General features: G+C 47.0%; 1 protein-coding gene and 1 long non-coding RNA gene across 4 annotated transcripts in view; one reads left to right on the forward strand and one right to left on the reverse strand.

The window, feature by feature from the left end:
• The window catches only part of HES1 (hes family bHLH transcription factor 1), a 59,933-nt gene that overhangs the window by 21,797 nt on the left and 22,043 nt on the right, over positions 1–16,093 (reverse strand). The gene's annotated exons all lie outside the window — the stretch shown is intronic.
• On the forward strand, positions 239–12,632 carry LOC133351106 (uncharacterized). 3 transcript variants are annotated; one of them, XR_009756149.1, is made up of 4 exons: positions 281–373; positions 1,133–1,237; positions 3,697–3,918; positions 12,022–12,632. It is a non-coding gene; the product is annotated as an uncharacterized LOC133351106 (long non-coding RNA). The 3 variants fall into 3 exon arrangements; XR_009756147.1 differs by lacking the exon at positions 1,133–1,237 and having other exon boundaries at positions 239–373; XR_009756148.1 differs by lacking the exon at positions 281–373 and having other exon boundaries at positions 886–1,237.

The following is a 16,093-nucleotide window of genomic DNA, read 5'->3' on the forward strand; positions in this document are numbered from 1 at the left end:
AACTTCTTTCGCGCCGTACATTGTCCCTCGCCCGCCACCCGTTCGCGTCTATCGAGCGCAGTTTGACGTCTATCGCCAACCGCCGGCGTCCAAAGGAGTTTGCGCGCTCTCCACGTGACCCGGTAACCCGTTCGTGCACGGTTTGGTTGCGTGCGTCAACCGTCGGTTTTTTTTCTTCCTTACAGGTGTTCGCATGTCCCTCCCGTTCACGTGCCGGTCACGTTCACACACACGCACACACACATCCGCCTATACCTCCAATCCGACACCCCCCACCCACCCACCCAACCTCTGCAAGCAGGCGCTGCTGTGTGCCGTCTTGTCTCGTCTCCCGACATTGCGATCCGCGTTCCAAGTTGCGACTTAGATGCCGGTACGCAGTGGCGTCACACCACCACCACCCTCCCCCCACCTCTTGCAGATAGCGTCACGGCCCCACGTTCATGCACGCGCCTCCGATTAGCGCGCTTGGCTACGTAGGTTTGCAATAGAAGTTCAAGGCGCACACAACGCGCACACAACGCGCACACAACGCGCACACAACGCGCACACAACGCGACAATATACCGCCGCCGTTGCGGTCGCAATGGAGGAACGTGCGCGCCTTGAACGACGAGTTGATGCATTTGTCGTGGATTGTTTGCGGTGGTGGTGGAGGCGGTGGAGGTGGTGATGGAGATGGTGGTGGTGGAGGTGGTGGTGGAGGAGAAGGAGGTGATGGTGGAAGTGGTGGAGGAGGCGGTGGAGGTGTGGATTAGGAGCAGTAGGTGTGGAGGTGGTGATGGAGATCGTGGTGGTGGAGGTGGTGGAGGCGGTGCAGTTGGTGATGGAGATGGTGGTGGTGGAGGTGGTGGTGGAGGAGAAGGTGATGGTGGAAGTGGTGGTGGAGGTGGTGGAGGTGTGGATGAGGAGGAGTAGGTGTGGAGGTGATGATGGAGATGGTGGTGGAGGTTGTGGAGGAAGAGGAGGAGGAGGTTATGATGTAGGAGGTGATGGAGGAGGGAGTAAGACACACACCTGAGAACCAGGTGGTCTGGTCGGCTGCAAACAACGAGAGGAATGCAACATCTGCCGCGCGATCAGTCACTGAGTTCGGTGCGCTTCGTGCACACCTCCCTTCATTCCTCCGCAGCTGTGGCCGAGGCCATGGGTTGTGCTAAAGGGATTCCTGCGGAGCGCCGGGCTTGACTGCAGGTGGCTGGGAGATTTTGCAAGGAGCAGCGCACGCTCGGTTGACGTGCGTACGGCGATGGATAAAAAAAAAATTTTATTTATCTCCCTTTTGGGTACATTTTTGCACCTGATTAGGTTGTCACAACACGACCACGCTGATTATGACGGATAGTTGTATGGCTCCTGTGCTTTAGATGTTACGTTTTTTTTTTATTTCGTGTCATTTAGAATGTGTTTCTGGAGTATCATCATGTATACACGATACTCGTAACCGGTAGTCACTGCTTTCTATTGCTTACAATCGGATCTACTGGTGCACTCACAAGATAAAAGGTTCATTGTTTGGTTTGTTGAAGATGGGTATCGACCAATCCTTTATTCTTGCGACAAGTAAAACCTGCTTGTATCGATATTTATCTGACTATGATTGTAACTAAGATCTCCGCGGTATGAACATCTGTACCGTCACAGGATGCCCGTGAAATTTTACCTAACAGCTTATTTGTTCCTTCCTATTGAAATAACTACATTATAATCTAAATCGTACACATTTATTAAGTGTTTAGCGCAACACTTAAAGCTATTTAGAACGTTTGGCTGGTCTTACACGATGACTTAAACTAATGAGCCTCCACCCAGACCTTAATTTTGGTGCCCCAAACATAGAAACAACGATTTCCTGAATGTTATCGTCACAAGCGAACAATCGACAACAGTATTTGTGTCAAATTTAATCCTTCGAGCCCCCGTGGAACATCCATCGGTGACAATGATCTGCACTTACTAGATGTGCTAACAATACAGATATACATCATATTTGGCAGCAGGTTTCAAAGGAACTAGTTGGCTTTTAGATTGGCAATTTTTTTCTCGTTACGATTTTAATAACACTTACTGATTATTGTCAGCATGTAGAAAACACTTTTTTTTTTAAATAATGTCTGTGACCTTCCTTTGTATATATATATATAAAATAAGGCAGAGTGAGCATCTGGTACGAAAAGACACGCCTAATATTTGCGGGGCACGCGCGGTTGCCACTTTATCAGCACTCCTTTTTTCACTCTCACGAGCTGGTGATTGTTTTACTGTTAGGTTTTTTCGGTAAAGTCACGTAGGTAAAAAAAATAAAATAAAAGTTAATAAAAGTAATAATGGAAATAAAATAAAATAATAAATCACGACGTTTCGGAGGCAACACAAGTCTCCGTCATCAGGTGATGCAGTAATTTTAGCATCAAGTGATGCAGTAATTTTAGCTGTGACGGTCCCACCTGATGACGGAGACTTGTGTTGCCTCCGAAACGTCGTGATTTATTATTTTATTTTATTTCCATTATTTCTTTTATTAACTTTTAATTTTATTTTTTTACCTACGTGACTTTACCGAAAAAACCTAACAGTATGAATCCTTGCAGTCACGAAAGCTTCAAATCTAGAATTAATGGTGATTGTCTTGTTTTTTATATAACTAATACACAATTAGCTTTGCTTTGTCATTAGCAATCAACCGTTTTAGCAAATCATCCCGATAAATGAGAAAAGGACACGGGCTACCCTTCAGTCGAATTCTGTCTTCAACAAAATTGTTTTTTTTATTATTAATGTCCTTCCTTAAGCGCCTGCCCGAACGGGCGGGAGGCAGTGGGCGGGGGGGGGGTCGTGTGTGGTGGTGCGTGAGTAAAACGTTCTCTCCGTTACCTCCCTGGTCTCGTTCAGAGAGCTAGAGGTCAGCAACGTGTCTTCTCTCCAGCTGCACCACCACCACCACCACCACCCCCATTCTCTCACTGCGCCCCCTTTCTCCCCCACCCACTGCCCACTCCAGCCCCCACTGTGCTAACATTCCACGGAGGCTTGACCCACGCTGCCACCACTGCTGCCCTCACCGGGACCAGCAGGCCAGTCGCTTTAACAAATGGGTGGCGTTTTAGCGATGGCTTAAACAGCCAGCCTGGTCCACGAGGGCTGTCCCTTATTAGCGGAGCGCAGGCGAGTGTCGGGGATGTGCGGAGTGGAGGGGGGTGGCCTAAGATGTTGGAGGACTCGTCGAAGGAGGAAGCAGTGCAGTGGGGATGGGGCAGGGGGGGGGGAGTCTCTTCTAAAACATATACAAGCTGGCAAGCAAGTGCAATAAGGGAGCCTCTGGATTTTTACTGCATCGTTTTTGTTCGTTTCTTTTCGCTACCCCCCCCCCGACCGCCCTCCACCGGAATCAAATGTGTAATAAAAAAAACCGTAAGATAAAATAACAGTAAGGGCTGGGAAAAACCGTGAGTTGTTTCAAACGACACGCGGACATGGGTGGAAAGCACCCAGCTTCTGTGCATGTGTAGCTAAAAACACATCAGAATTGTGGCCCTGTAATTTGACGGTGACCTAAGCAATCAGAACTACAAAGCAATTTGAGATCCCCGTGCTCTTGACACACATTTTTCTTCGTGTCCGCACGAAACTTTCCGTTGTTTTTCGCAGTCACGGTGTACTGCTCTCTCCGATGTGTGTGTTCGAGCGCTTCTTCAGGGTGGCTGGCGAAACGTCGGACAGCACGCGATGGAGGAGAGCCGCCATCCGGCACAACCGTAGAAATCAAACCCACGAATTCCGTGCGTGCGTGCGGTGTCGCTGTGTCATCAACCGGCGTGTGTGCGCTGCCGCACTTGAAGATATCCAAGCCGCGTGTCTGTTTCCAGCCGGCCATCTCGCACAGGACGCCTTCTCGGGTTTCCCTCCTTCGCCGTGCTGGTGGGAACGGCGGAGATTGCTTTAATAAATGTTTCCAGAAAATATCGCTTTGCGCACGTGGGCGCCGCATCGATGGTTCAGCTGCGAGCAGAGTAGTAAATCTCTCTTTCTCTCTCTCAGTTGGGTTTTCAGGAAAACTATGAATTTTGAATTTGAAGAAAGAGGCGGGTGGGCGGGTGAATATATATAGTGTTACATTTTAAAGACAGACCATTGGAAATTGTTTCCCCCCCCCTCCCCCCACACACACAATGGTTATTCATCTTCAGACACATTGCTGATGTTGTTTTTTTCCATTATCAAGTTCAGTTTTCCAAAAGCACTTCCAAAACCCACTGTAGTTTGCCTCTGTTTAGTTAGCCACCAGCAGCTGGGTACCCCGCGGGTACGCACCACGGGATGGGGGGGTGTAGAGCCAGGGATGGGGAATATAAAAAGTTATTCGAAAGGAAAAATAGAGGAGAGGAAGACAGAGAAATGAGAAATCGGAGAAGAAGAATGGGAAAAAATAAACCCGTAAAAACAACGTTTTTCACTATAAATCCTTTATATGCGTGTTCAATGGGACACAACCCAGCCCACATTGGTCTTTGAAACGGGCGGCTAGAGTCCTCTTGTCCTCTGGCTTGAGATGGCTGCCACCTATGGGTCAGATGATTGCCTGCCACCTTTAAGGAATTGGTAATTAAATATAATTTATTTTTCCTATAAAGTGCAAAATTTTGGACATTTTTTTTCACGAAAATACATTGTCACGCACAACGAGTCTGTGTGCAAAATGTCAGCTCGATTGGATCACGGGAAGTGGGTTAAAAAACGACCGAAAAATTTTCACGGTCGTAAGCAAGCAAGCAAGCACGCAAGTGAACTTAATATAAAGGATTTAAAAAGAACAGCAAAATGGGAGGAAAGGGTCAGGCGAGATGATGATGCGAAGATAGATGCTGAGTAAGGGCCTTGATGCTGCTGCATGGAGCAGCGTCTGTTTTCACAGGGGGCGGGGCGGGGAGAGGGGAAGGGTTCGGAGTGGGCGTGGTCATTCATGTCACGTGGTTTACGGGAGGATTGATCTGATTTAAGATGTATAGATTCTGATCCCGGTCTGCCTTCACGTATAACCTGAGATCCTTTTATTTTGAAAATCACGCTTGCTAAGCACCCGAAGGCCCAGAAATGAAATGCAGCTAACGACGAACAGCACGATTGAAAGTTATAAAAGAAAATGAGTTTGTACGTTACCTGGGCGGGCTTGAGCTACGTTGTGTTAAACACTCGGGGAATAGAGACGACGATGGCGAGGGGGGGGGGGTGTGAACGAGACCAGTAGTTTCAGTGGTTCATATTTGTGATCCGTGAAAAATTGATTAACAAAAAAATACTTTTATTCTCATCGCTCATAAAACCACGTGTTCTGTATTTAAACAGACATGACGAATGAAGCGTACTTCCTTCTCGTGGATTGTTTTTATTACTTTACAAAATGTTTCTAACCGTATGGATTTTTTGGAATAAGAGAAAAACATTAACTTGTTGCGTTTGGCAATATTTTCTGGAGCTAAATGCAAATGTCGCGGTCCGATAGCCACCAGATGGATTCGGGAGAGAGTTTTTTTTGTTGCGTAGTTTTGCTCCTCGTCTATAGAATGAGCACAAGAACATCGGTTTCAAGTTTCATTCATTAGGTGTAGCCCTGTGAGCCGTGCGGCTCTTAAGTCGGGTGCAACCGCAACAAACAAAATATGAACGGAGAACATCTCAAAGCGACGACGCGCAACAGAAACATCCTGGATAAACCAGCAAATCTTCCACACACAAAAAAACCGCTGTGTGCAAAAATCCCAGTGTTATGCAAGTCAAACAATAACAACCATAATACAATTTAGATTACCCATATGTTTTCGAAATCACCAAAATAACGCTATAAAAACAAGGTAACAACAGTAATCATAGGAACTGTGATTAAAATGTAACAATAAACGATATATATAACATGTGCGACCAAACTTTGCAGCCATCGGTGATTTGTTCTGGTCGATAGTTTGGGTTGCATGGCCAAAGTCGCACTGCTCGTGGACTTTCTTCATGCAGGAGATGTGCTCAATCGGCCTGTTGATGTTCTGTCGGCGGTTGATGGGTCCACTGGTGTCTTAGAGGGGAAGAATTGTCAAAGCCAGGGTCTCGAGTGAGGCGCTAGAAATGGGCATCGTAGATTTGAATAACAAAAGTATTTAATTAAAACCCGTCACCACTTTTTTGTTCAAGTGACTCCATCCGAAACGCATAACTATCTCTCTCTCTATCTCTCTCTCCACGACGTCCATTGCAAACTAACTACTTTGTAAATTTCCAGTTTTAATAAACGAAACAAATTTTTAGGACCGCCACGCATCCGGCGAGCGAAATAAATACGAACGTGCGATGACGATCGTTTTTTTTAAATATATAGTTTTAAAAAATGCATTATATATTTTTTTTCTTCTTCCAATTTTTCCAGGGAATACAGTTTTCTTTGTAAAACGTCTGCAATTCCTCTCCCGTCCGTTTTGGCAACTGAAAGGGCAGGAGGGAGAGCCTCGCGGAAGGAAGTCGATGCAGATGCCACTCCCCTGAGCGTCCTTCGCTGTTCCACATGAATTGTCGTCCTCTTCATAATAATAATGCTGATGAATATGAATGCAGCGCTTTGGCGGGGAGGGGTTGGGGGGGGCGGTCTGGGAGGAATGAAGCATTAACACATTGCACATGGGACGATAAGGGAAGGGGCGTGTTGTCTATGCATTGTAAATGGCCTTGTGTAAGTGCATTGGAAAAGCCTCGTCTTTTCTGACTCCCCGATTCAGATGTGCTATTCACACACTCCCTGATGAAGTCTTTTGTACGAAAGTAAATCTTTTTTTTCTAAATCCATTTGTCGAAGATCAGAAATACGAATCGCTCAAACTGCCCGTCTCGTTTACACCCCCCACCATGGCCTCTATTCCCCGAGTGTTTTAACACAACGTAGCTCTAAATACCAGGTAACTTACGAACTCCTTTTCTTTTATAGCTTGCAATAGTGCCGTTCGTTACTGGCTGCGTGTCATCTTTGGGCCTTTGGATGGTCTTGTGCTTAGCAATGCTATGCATGTGCATGTACAATAGGAGATGTACGACCATTTAGTTTGTCTGCTTATACACCGTACGCGTGCTATCATGTCCCTGTGATTGCATATGTATGTGATTTATGATGTGTGTGTGTGGGGGGGAGCGGTGGCGTAGCGGTTAGCGCTATATACTGAACTGATCATGGGCCTCCCCTAGGTCGACTCAGCCTCAAATTAGTATCTGGTGTTATGTGTAAACATCACCGCTGCGGAGACAAAGGCAGCCTGGCGTGGTGTTGGCAACCCACCCCCTCGTGTGCCGTGCCGGTCTTCATATGTGCTCGCGAAATAGCACTTGCCCCAACAGTCTGCTACAGACTATACGGGGTATCTTTATCTTCGTTATGCGTGTGTGGAGTAAGTGTAAGCGATGAGCGCTACGAACTCTGTGGCCCGAGTTTGCCAAGATCAGTGCCGAGTGACATCTGATTCGGTCCTGTATGGACCTCTACCCCTAGGTCGAATCAACCTTAAATGTGTACTTGGTACCAGCAGTGCGGGACAAGGCGACCTGATGCGGTGCACGGCCACCCACCCCCTCGTGTGCCGTGGCGGCCCTTAATAGCTGCTCGCAAACAGCACTTGCCCCAATCAGTCTTGTTAAAGGCGATACGGGGGAGGGGAGGGTTGAAGGATGGGGAACTTTCAAATCAGAATATGTATTTGCACCGGAGGAATCCGATGAGCAATGAAGCTCTTCGCCTCTGCTATTACGTAAATATTCGCTCGTGCGTCACGTGGAGAATGCCGTCAGACGCCGCAGTACCTCGTGAGATGTCGTCGGACGCCACCTGCCCCTCACTCGGCGCTTCCCCCTGTGGCTCTGCTGACTTTCTGGGGATGTGGTGGGGGGTGGGGGGCTGCATCGTTTGGGATGCGGGGCGAGGCATGGGAATGCACGAGAGAGATGGGAGAGGGGGACACGTGTCATTGCATCGCGTCGTCTGCACACCAGCGCGGTGCTAACGCTCCCTCACTCGCTCGCTCTCACCCCGTCGCTCACTCCCGCCCGTGAACTTTCCCAGCGTTTCCCTGCCTCGCGATTCCGATGTCTGTGACTCCTCCGGCACCACCCAATCGTCTCCCCCCTCCCCCCTCCCCCAGCAGCTCTTCTGCAGTCGTATCGTGGGAGGCAGGTGTCCGTGTCCTCCCTCGCTCCATCCAGTCACTTCCTCACTGCATCCCTCATCCGCGCGTCACTCTCTCCTCTCGGTCGGTGTCGTGAGAATCATTGTCATGGGGTGGGTGGGAGGGTCCTCTGAGAATGGGGAGCCGCGGTGGCAAGATGTTAACTCCCTCGCCTGGTATACAGGAGGTCATGGGTTCGATTCCAACACTGATGCCTGCTGTGTATTTGGAGTTTACGGTCTCTCTCTCTCATGATCATCGCGGTTGCGAGATGTTAACTCCCTCGCCTGGTATGCAGGAGGTCGTGAGTTCGATTCCAACACTGACGCCTGCTGTGTATTTGGAGTTTACGGTCTCTCTCTCTCTCATGATCATCGCGGTTGCGAGATGTTAACTCCCTCGCCTGGTATACAGGAGGTCGTGGGTTCGATCCCAACACTGACGCCTGCTGTGTATTTGGAGTTTACAGTCTCTCTCTCTCTCTCATGATCATCGCGGTTGCGAGATGTTAACTCCCTCGCCTGGTATACAGGAGGTCGTGGGTTCGATCCCAACACTGACGCCTGCTGTGTATTTGGAGTTTACAGTCTCTCTCTCTCTCTCATGATCATCGCGGTTGCGAGATGTTAACTCCCTCGCCTGGTATACAGGAGGTCGTGGGTTCGATCCCAACACTGACGCCTGCTGTGTATTTGGAGTTTACAGTCTCTCTCTCTCTCTCATGATCATCGCGGTTGCAAGATGTTAACTCCCTCGCCTGGTATGCAGGAGGTCGTGAGTTCGATTCCAACACTGACGCCTGCTGTGTATTTGGAGTTTACGGTCTCTCTCTCTCTCTCATGATCATCGCGGTTGCGAGATGTTAACTCCCTCGCCTGGTATACAGGAGGTCGTGGGTTCGATCCCAACACTGACGCCTGCTGTGCATTTGGAGTTTGCATGCCTCTATCCTCTCGCCGTGCTCGCGTAGATTTTTCTCCGGGTCTTGCGGGTTTTACCCTCCACATGTAGAATCAAAGTGCGTTTAGAGTATTTGGCTGTGATACATTTCCACGTGATAAGCCACTTCATTGAGTTATTATTCGTGACCAGGTCGCTTCCGAAAAGAAAGATATATATCTAGCCCAGTGGTGCCTAACCTGGTAATTGAAAATAGTAAGTAAAATAACCAAATAGCTTTAGTCTCGTTTACAATGTGGTGTTTAAGGCTGCTTACGTATTTGCCGAGCGCTCCACCTGCTTTGCCAGACAGATCGGAGATCGCTTGCGCGTTTCCCTTGCGGATTCTCAAGCTGTTGGGAATGCCCTGCTGGGAAGGGGCGGGGGGGAAGGACGGAAGAGGCTTTGGCGTGGATACCGTGCAGGACAATGTTTGACATTGTGTTGACGCAACACACCGGATACACAACGGATGTACGTTGAACTTCTGTCCCACCGTACGTAGCCATCCGTGCTAATCGGAGTTGCCTTACTAATACAGAGCACGGCAACTCTCTAAATACACAACACGAGACATGCCTCACTGACGCCGCATTTTAACTGGACGCACGGACAAGTGGTCTCTGTACTTAGCCTTTCGTAACCTTGATAGTTTTTTCTGAGGCTCGGAGGGCGGGGGGTGGCACGGGACAATTGTTCTTGATGGGGAGGGGGGGGCACTATACCAAAGAGCTGTAGAGTCACTGCCCTTGCCATTGAGTATAAGTGGGGTGCAGACTTGTGGCAAGCTGGCTTTGTGCATTGTAGCACGTGTGTGTGTGTAGTTGCTCGCTAACAGCACTTGCTCCAATAATCTGTTCAGGATGTACAAATGGGGTGGGTTCTTTGTGTTTGTCTTCGTGTGCAATGATTGATCATCGACTGATCATCATTGTCGAGCCTCCATTATCATCATCATCATCACTGCCGTCATAATCATCAAAATGATCAATTGATTGTCAGTATTAATGCATTCATTGAAATACTGTAGTCTATTAATACCCTGCCATGAACATCGTCATTGTCATTATCGTCTCGTTGTTTTTGTGAACATCATCCTCGTTGTCACCACTCATGAACCCATCATCGTCATTGTTATCACGCTCATCAACAATTGCTCGTCCATTCATGAATGTTCATCTCATCGCTACCCTCGTAGTCATCATCGTTTTCATCACAGCCGGTTAAAATAGTCGCAACCCCAAGCCCCGCACTTGCATAATATTGCTGACGCTCGGTAACAAGAAACATATTCTCGTAGTTTAAGCTTTTCTGTTGTACAAACTCCCAATTAATGTACAAAATAATAATAATGTAATGAAGCCACATTGAGCGGTGGGACGGGACCCGGGCGGTGAGCGGGCCGGGTATGGTCGCATTAATCGGAGAATGTTAATCTTGCCCACACTGCTTGGCCGTGCGTGTGTGGTTCTTCTTCTTCCACACGCTGAGAGGTGGCGTGGGAAAACTTCGTGGAAATCTCGTGACCACCATCCCCACCCCCCCCCACACACACACAGGAGCAGCCGATCCGTGCGAGTTGCCGACGACGCAAACAAAATCCTTTCCCCATGCGTCATATCCGCCGGCATCCTCCTTACAAATGCAGCGGCCAGACACCTGGGCCACTTGGGTCGTGGCTGGCTCCCCTGGGGATGAGCTGAGCTGGGCGGGGGCGGGAGGTGGAAGGTCGGCTCGAATTCTCCCGTGACTCGTGAATTGTTGTGTGAGAGAAGGACTCGGGGACAGGGCTTCCGAGGCGGAGGGGAGGTCGGGGGGGGGGGGTGCAGTGAAGGTGTAGAAAAAGAGAATCAGAATTTTGATTCATGCCAGAGGAATCCGATGAGCTATAAAGCTGCTTTTTGTTTTATGCCCCCCGCCCCCGCCCCCCCCACAGATGCCCAGTAGGGGCGGGTCAGAAAGTGACAGAAACAAACGATAGAAAAGACACGGGAGCGCAAAGTATAGGGAATGGTAAGCAAATCGATTACAAAAAAAATTTGATCGTCAGTTAAACGCATGTTCCAGGTCGGTGGGTGGATGTCAGTTGTAACCGTTCGGGGTACGCGATGATGGCTAGAAGTGGGATTTGGTATTGAAGGCTGAGAGGTTGATGGAATAAAACTAATAATATTCATATATGAGAATAGGTTTTCCCCTTTTTTTCTGGCAACAAAACAGGTGTTAAGATGTTAAAACACCAAACTGAAACCTTTTACTAGGAATCATGTCTGCATTAACCACAGTACTTGTGGTCAGAATGCAAAAAAAAAAACATACTCTGACAACACTGGTCAACACACTTTTTCTGGCATAAGGTATTCCAACGGTTGTAATGTAATTTTGGGGTGCTGATTCCAAATCTGGCATCAGGTTTTTGAGATATCGAATATTGCATTTTCAATAAAAACTGCAGAAGAAAAATATTAAATAAATGTGGATATCTACATAAAATGGTATTATAAACACACTATCCTAAAAATACAGCACCATATTTTAACACTAAAGCAGTTACTGACTCGCAAAACTTGCAATCATAAGTGACAGAGCTAATTTCGGGTAAAATCAATGAAAATGGGGTATGCCGATAGCATAAAAATTATGTGATTGAGCAAATCTGAGATCAGATTTGGAATCAGCACCCTGAAATTAGTCTAAAACAGCTGCAAAATTCCAGGCCAGATTTTTTTTGTTGACCAGTGTAATATATGCATTGTCTTTGAAACTGATTGGTCCACATCAAAGACAGCTTTCTTTTGAGTCTAGTCTCAAAACGGTGTTAGACCAGAGGACGCCAAAAGGCGTATATATGTATAAATAACACCATGTATATTGTTTTTTTTGTGCGGGCCAGAAAAAAGGGTGAGTCTGTTACGCGTGAACCTTCACAACAACGGGGCAGGACAGATGATGGCTGATGGTCAAGGCTGGTGGCGGAGCGCTCGACAGAGAATGGAGCGTGTGGGATAGTGGGCAGATGGAGTGAAGATGACATCGGCTCGTGTGCAGGTGCCATGTGGATTATCATCACATCACAGCCTCGCGAGAGATGCCTTCATTCAGCAATGGATTGACCATCACTGTTGCTGATGATGATGATGAATGCTCTATAGCAGCCCATAATGAGTATTATAGATGTATGATTTTGTGAGTGTATGTGTGCTAAGGCCCTAACTGACGACACCCAGCCTGACTCTGCTGATGCGACCACGGAGGTCAAATCCAGTCCAGAGTTTTGTCTGTTTAGACAAATGCTGGCGGATAAACACGGTTCAGACAGCCAACAGGATGAAGTGCGAAAGGAAACGCGTTAAGTGATAATTAGCCTCCACAGGAGGCCGATCGCTTGGTTTACTGATAATGGGGTTTGTGTATTTGGAAGTGTTTTGGCACGAGATTTTGAAGCGTTGTTAAAGGGACGACCTTCTTAACCCGCCCGGTGAGTGAAACCAATAAAACTCTCAAAAGTAACTTTTGGGGAGCCTTATTTGAATTTTTTTTAAATGAACAAACACTCATCTATATTATATTTGTGTTAAGTTTTCAGTGTGCTAGCCCTTCTAGAACTACTTCTCCTTTGCTAAAAATCCAAATAATTTGCCTGGATAACTAAAAACTCTGCACATGCGTCAATAACACTTTGGCCTTTATCAGGAAAAGTATGTAATAGGTGATGTTGTGGATTGGGGGGGGGGGGGGGCTTCTTCATAGCACATAAATCAGTAGGAGCATTGCACACAACGTTGCCTATTTTATTCGTTTACTTTGTAAAACCACAGTGTTATTGACGAATGTGAGATCTTTAATTATGGCTATGCACCAGGGCCAATGTAGCATCAGCAGCATCGCCATATAATGTATTTTTTTCTATTCTTGCATGGGGTTGGCTGCTTGGATTTTCTCCCTTTCAAGCACTTCTATTCCAGCTCTTCCGTGACACGGTTAGGTTTTACACCGAACACTCCGTCGCGATTGTCTGCATGTAGACACAAATATGTTTTCGCTCGTGTGTGCGCGCGCGCGCGTGTGTGTGTGTTAGCGGTGGCGCAACGGTTAGCACACTGCGCTCACAACCCGGCCACCCAAAGTTCGATTCCCGGCTCATGGTCACCAGTCCTTCCCCTAGTTCGACTCATCCTCCAAATGAGTACCTGGTGCGGTGTGTAAATATCGGCGCTGGGGAAAGCGAGAGACAGAGAGAGAGAGAGGTGGTCTGGAGTGGTGCTTCTCGCTAACAGCACTTGCACCCCCCCCCCCAAAAAAAATAATCTGGTTAAGGCTATACGGGGGAATCTTTGTCTTGTGTGTGCGTGTGTGCGACCGCTTACGAACGCAAAACCCGGCGTGTAGCGGCTTCGTCGTTGGGCGAAAACTTTCGAGCACGTGGGCACGGGAGTGTCCCACGTGCCTCGAGTTATTTGCTCATTAAATTGCAAAGCGCGGCAGGGGCCTGAGAAGCTCATGTATACCTTTCCCAGGTGCTCTCATGGCCACCCCCTCCACCCTCCCACCCCACAAGAGAGAGATTTATAAAAAAAACTCAACAACAGAGAGGCGAAGAAATAATAACGCGTCGCGGGGTGTTTGCCTGCCGGGGGTTTGTGATGTACGGTGCGGTGAGTGTGTGTGTGTGCTGCTGCTGCTTACGGGGATACATCTGTGCAGCGCCTCCCACCCGCAAGGTGCAGCCCGCGTGTCGTCACCTCTGTTCTCACGCTGGGAGCCAAGTGAAATAACCTTTTGTTAGCGCGTTCGGGACACACATATTGCCATTATTTATTTAGTTTTTTTTTTTGGTCTAACTCTTCTTCCTCCTCTGCTGTTTTTTCCCCTGGATTTTCTGTTTGCACATAGTCACATAGTCACTTTAAGATGTTTTGCTTGTTCATGTTTTTGTTTTTTTGTTTGTTGCGGTTGCACCCGATCCAAGAGCCAAATGGCTCACAGGGCTATATCTAATAAATGAACTTGAACTTGCTAGTTGTCACTGGTTGTACAAGTGAACGAGCAATTAGTTGTTGTTGTTGCCTCTTTTGCAAGTTGTAAGTATGTATTGTTGAGAACTTCATTCGCGCACCGTCCGGAGCCAACCTTGCTAATCGGAGGTGTTGTGGAAGGACAACAAACTAAACACACAAAGCAGTACTCAAGAAATGATTTTATATATCGGATGTAAAAGTGCACAGCTCAGTGGCTTCCCGATATCGGAAGGAAGAAGCGTTCCAGACGGCCGCGAGAGAGCACGATGCAGTGGCCGTCTTTGTTCGATGGTTTCGCCTTAAAAGTTGCGTCTGGGTTTCAAACGCCTCCCTTTGGCAACACTTGTAATTTGTTTAAATTTTTTTGGTGAAGGATATTTAATGCACATACTGAACACTCGGCGATAAGCGTTCCCATCTGTTGATGAATTTACCGTAATCATTATTTATTTGATAATTTGTTTAAAAGAAAAATGTTTTGTCCTGCTATTTGATGAGTTGACGTATGTGGATCATACCCTTGCTGTTGTCATTCCCAATCCACTGCTGGTTTAAGATCTTGCAGAGCTATAGACCACCGATTCTGCAATGCATCTCTCTCACTCTCTTTTATAATGCACCATGAATCCGTGATACACTTAAACCGTCAGTTGAAGACAACAGCAATAAACTATAAACATTTGTACTGCGGTGGACATTTTAATGGCTTGTGCAATTGAGATAAAAAATGTCTTGCACATCAGTTATACAACGTGCATTTAAAACACCTACACTGTATACTTTACAATTAAAGTGTTTTTTGGCAGTTCAATTATGGTGTAAGCGTGAGAAGGCGAAGAAGATGGCTGGGAATCAAACTCAGGTCCACGGGGTTCATGACACGTTACGCTAACCATTGTGCCACCGCTCCTCAACTTCGCCATAGCCCCCCGCAGCTGGCAAGCTTAGAGAGGTACGGCCAAACAACCTCCACCATGGCCAACTCGGCTTGGGTAACATTTTTGCAAAAAATGTATGTCATTGAAAATAATGTGTGAAAAATGGAGTGGAACATGCAGATCACGATAACGAATTTAAGTAACAAACAAGTCAACATAACGGCAGCATTTGCACTAACCGGCGTGGTGAAGTATGGTCAAAAATCCCCCCCCCAATCCTATCTCTGACACGACGTGGGTGAGGCATTCATCCAGCAGTGGATTAACAGGACATTATCGTGTCGCCATTCACAGCAGAAACTGTGCACACACCCGCACACCCCCTAGGCTGGTGCAAGGTGACGGCATTTTCTACCCAATGCCAAGAGAGGAAGTCATGTTATTCACAAATTTGAAGTCACCAAATGTCAATCGCTATCATCTTTGATTTATTGATCTCAACAACAGCAGAGTAGTGCTCTTTTAAAGGTTGGATAATACTGCTGCTCTTGCAGTACAGCATATAGATATGAAGCCCATAAAACAAAGGGCTTTATTAAAACCTCGCCATAGTGTCCGCGTTTGTTAAATGTAGGCCTCTGCAGTCCTGGTTCTTGATCGAGTTTTGGACTACTGTCCGCAGCTCTCACTCACGCTGATGTGTCGACACTCGGGGTTAAACCAAAGCATTACAAGTGATAAAGTTGTATTTTAATAAGGACGGATAAGTTACATACTTGACAATTGTATACAATTATATATTGGTGCTACTCGTCCCATAAGATGAACCTTTCACTCAGGGCATGTAGAAAGATCTCTTGAATGGATTCCCAGACGTAGTTCTGGTGGTGGTATCTCCTTCCACTGACCATTCTCTCACAGGAGGTGATGCATTACTCTGCAATACTCCATCTCCTGACATTATGTTATTGGCACAAATGGAATAAAATGTATTAAAAGGCACGAATAATATTAGTAATTATTATCTGTCTAAATAAATGTCTAATACAGATTCGGGATCAAAACAAAT

The sequence above is a fragment of the Lethenteron reissneri genome, chromosome 36 (genome assembly GCF_015708825.2).
Source record: "Lethenteron reissneri isolate LAM-NWPU_2019-01 chromosome 36, ASM1570882v1, whole genome shotgun sequence".
NCBI classification, from domain to species: Eukaryota; Metazoa; Chordata; class Hyperoartia; order Petromyzontiformes; family Petromyzontidae; genus Lethenteron; species Lethenteron reissneri.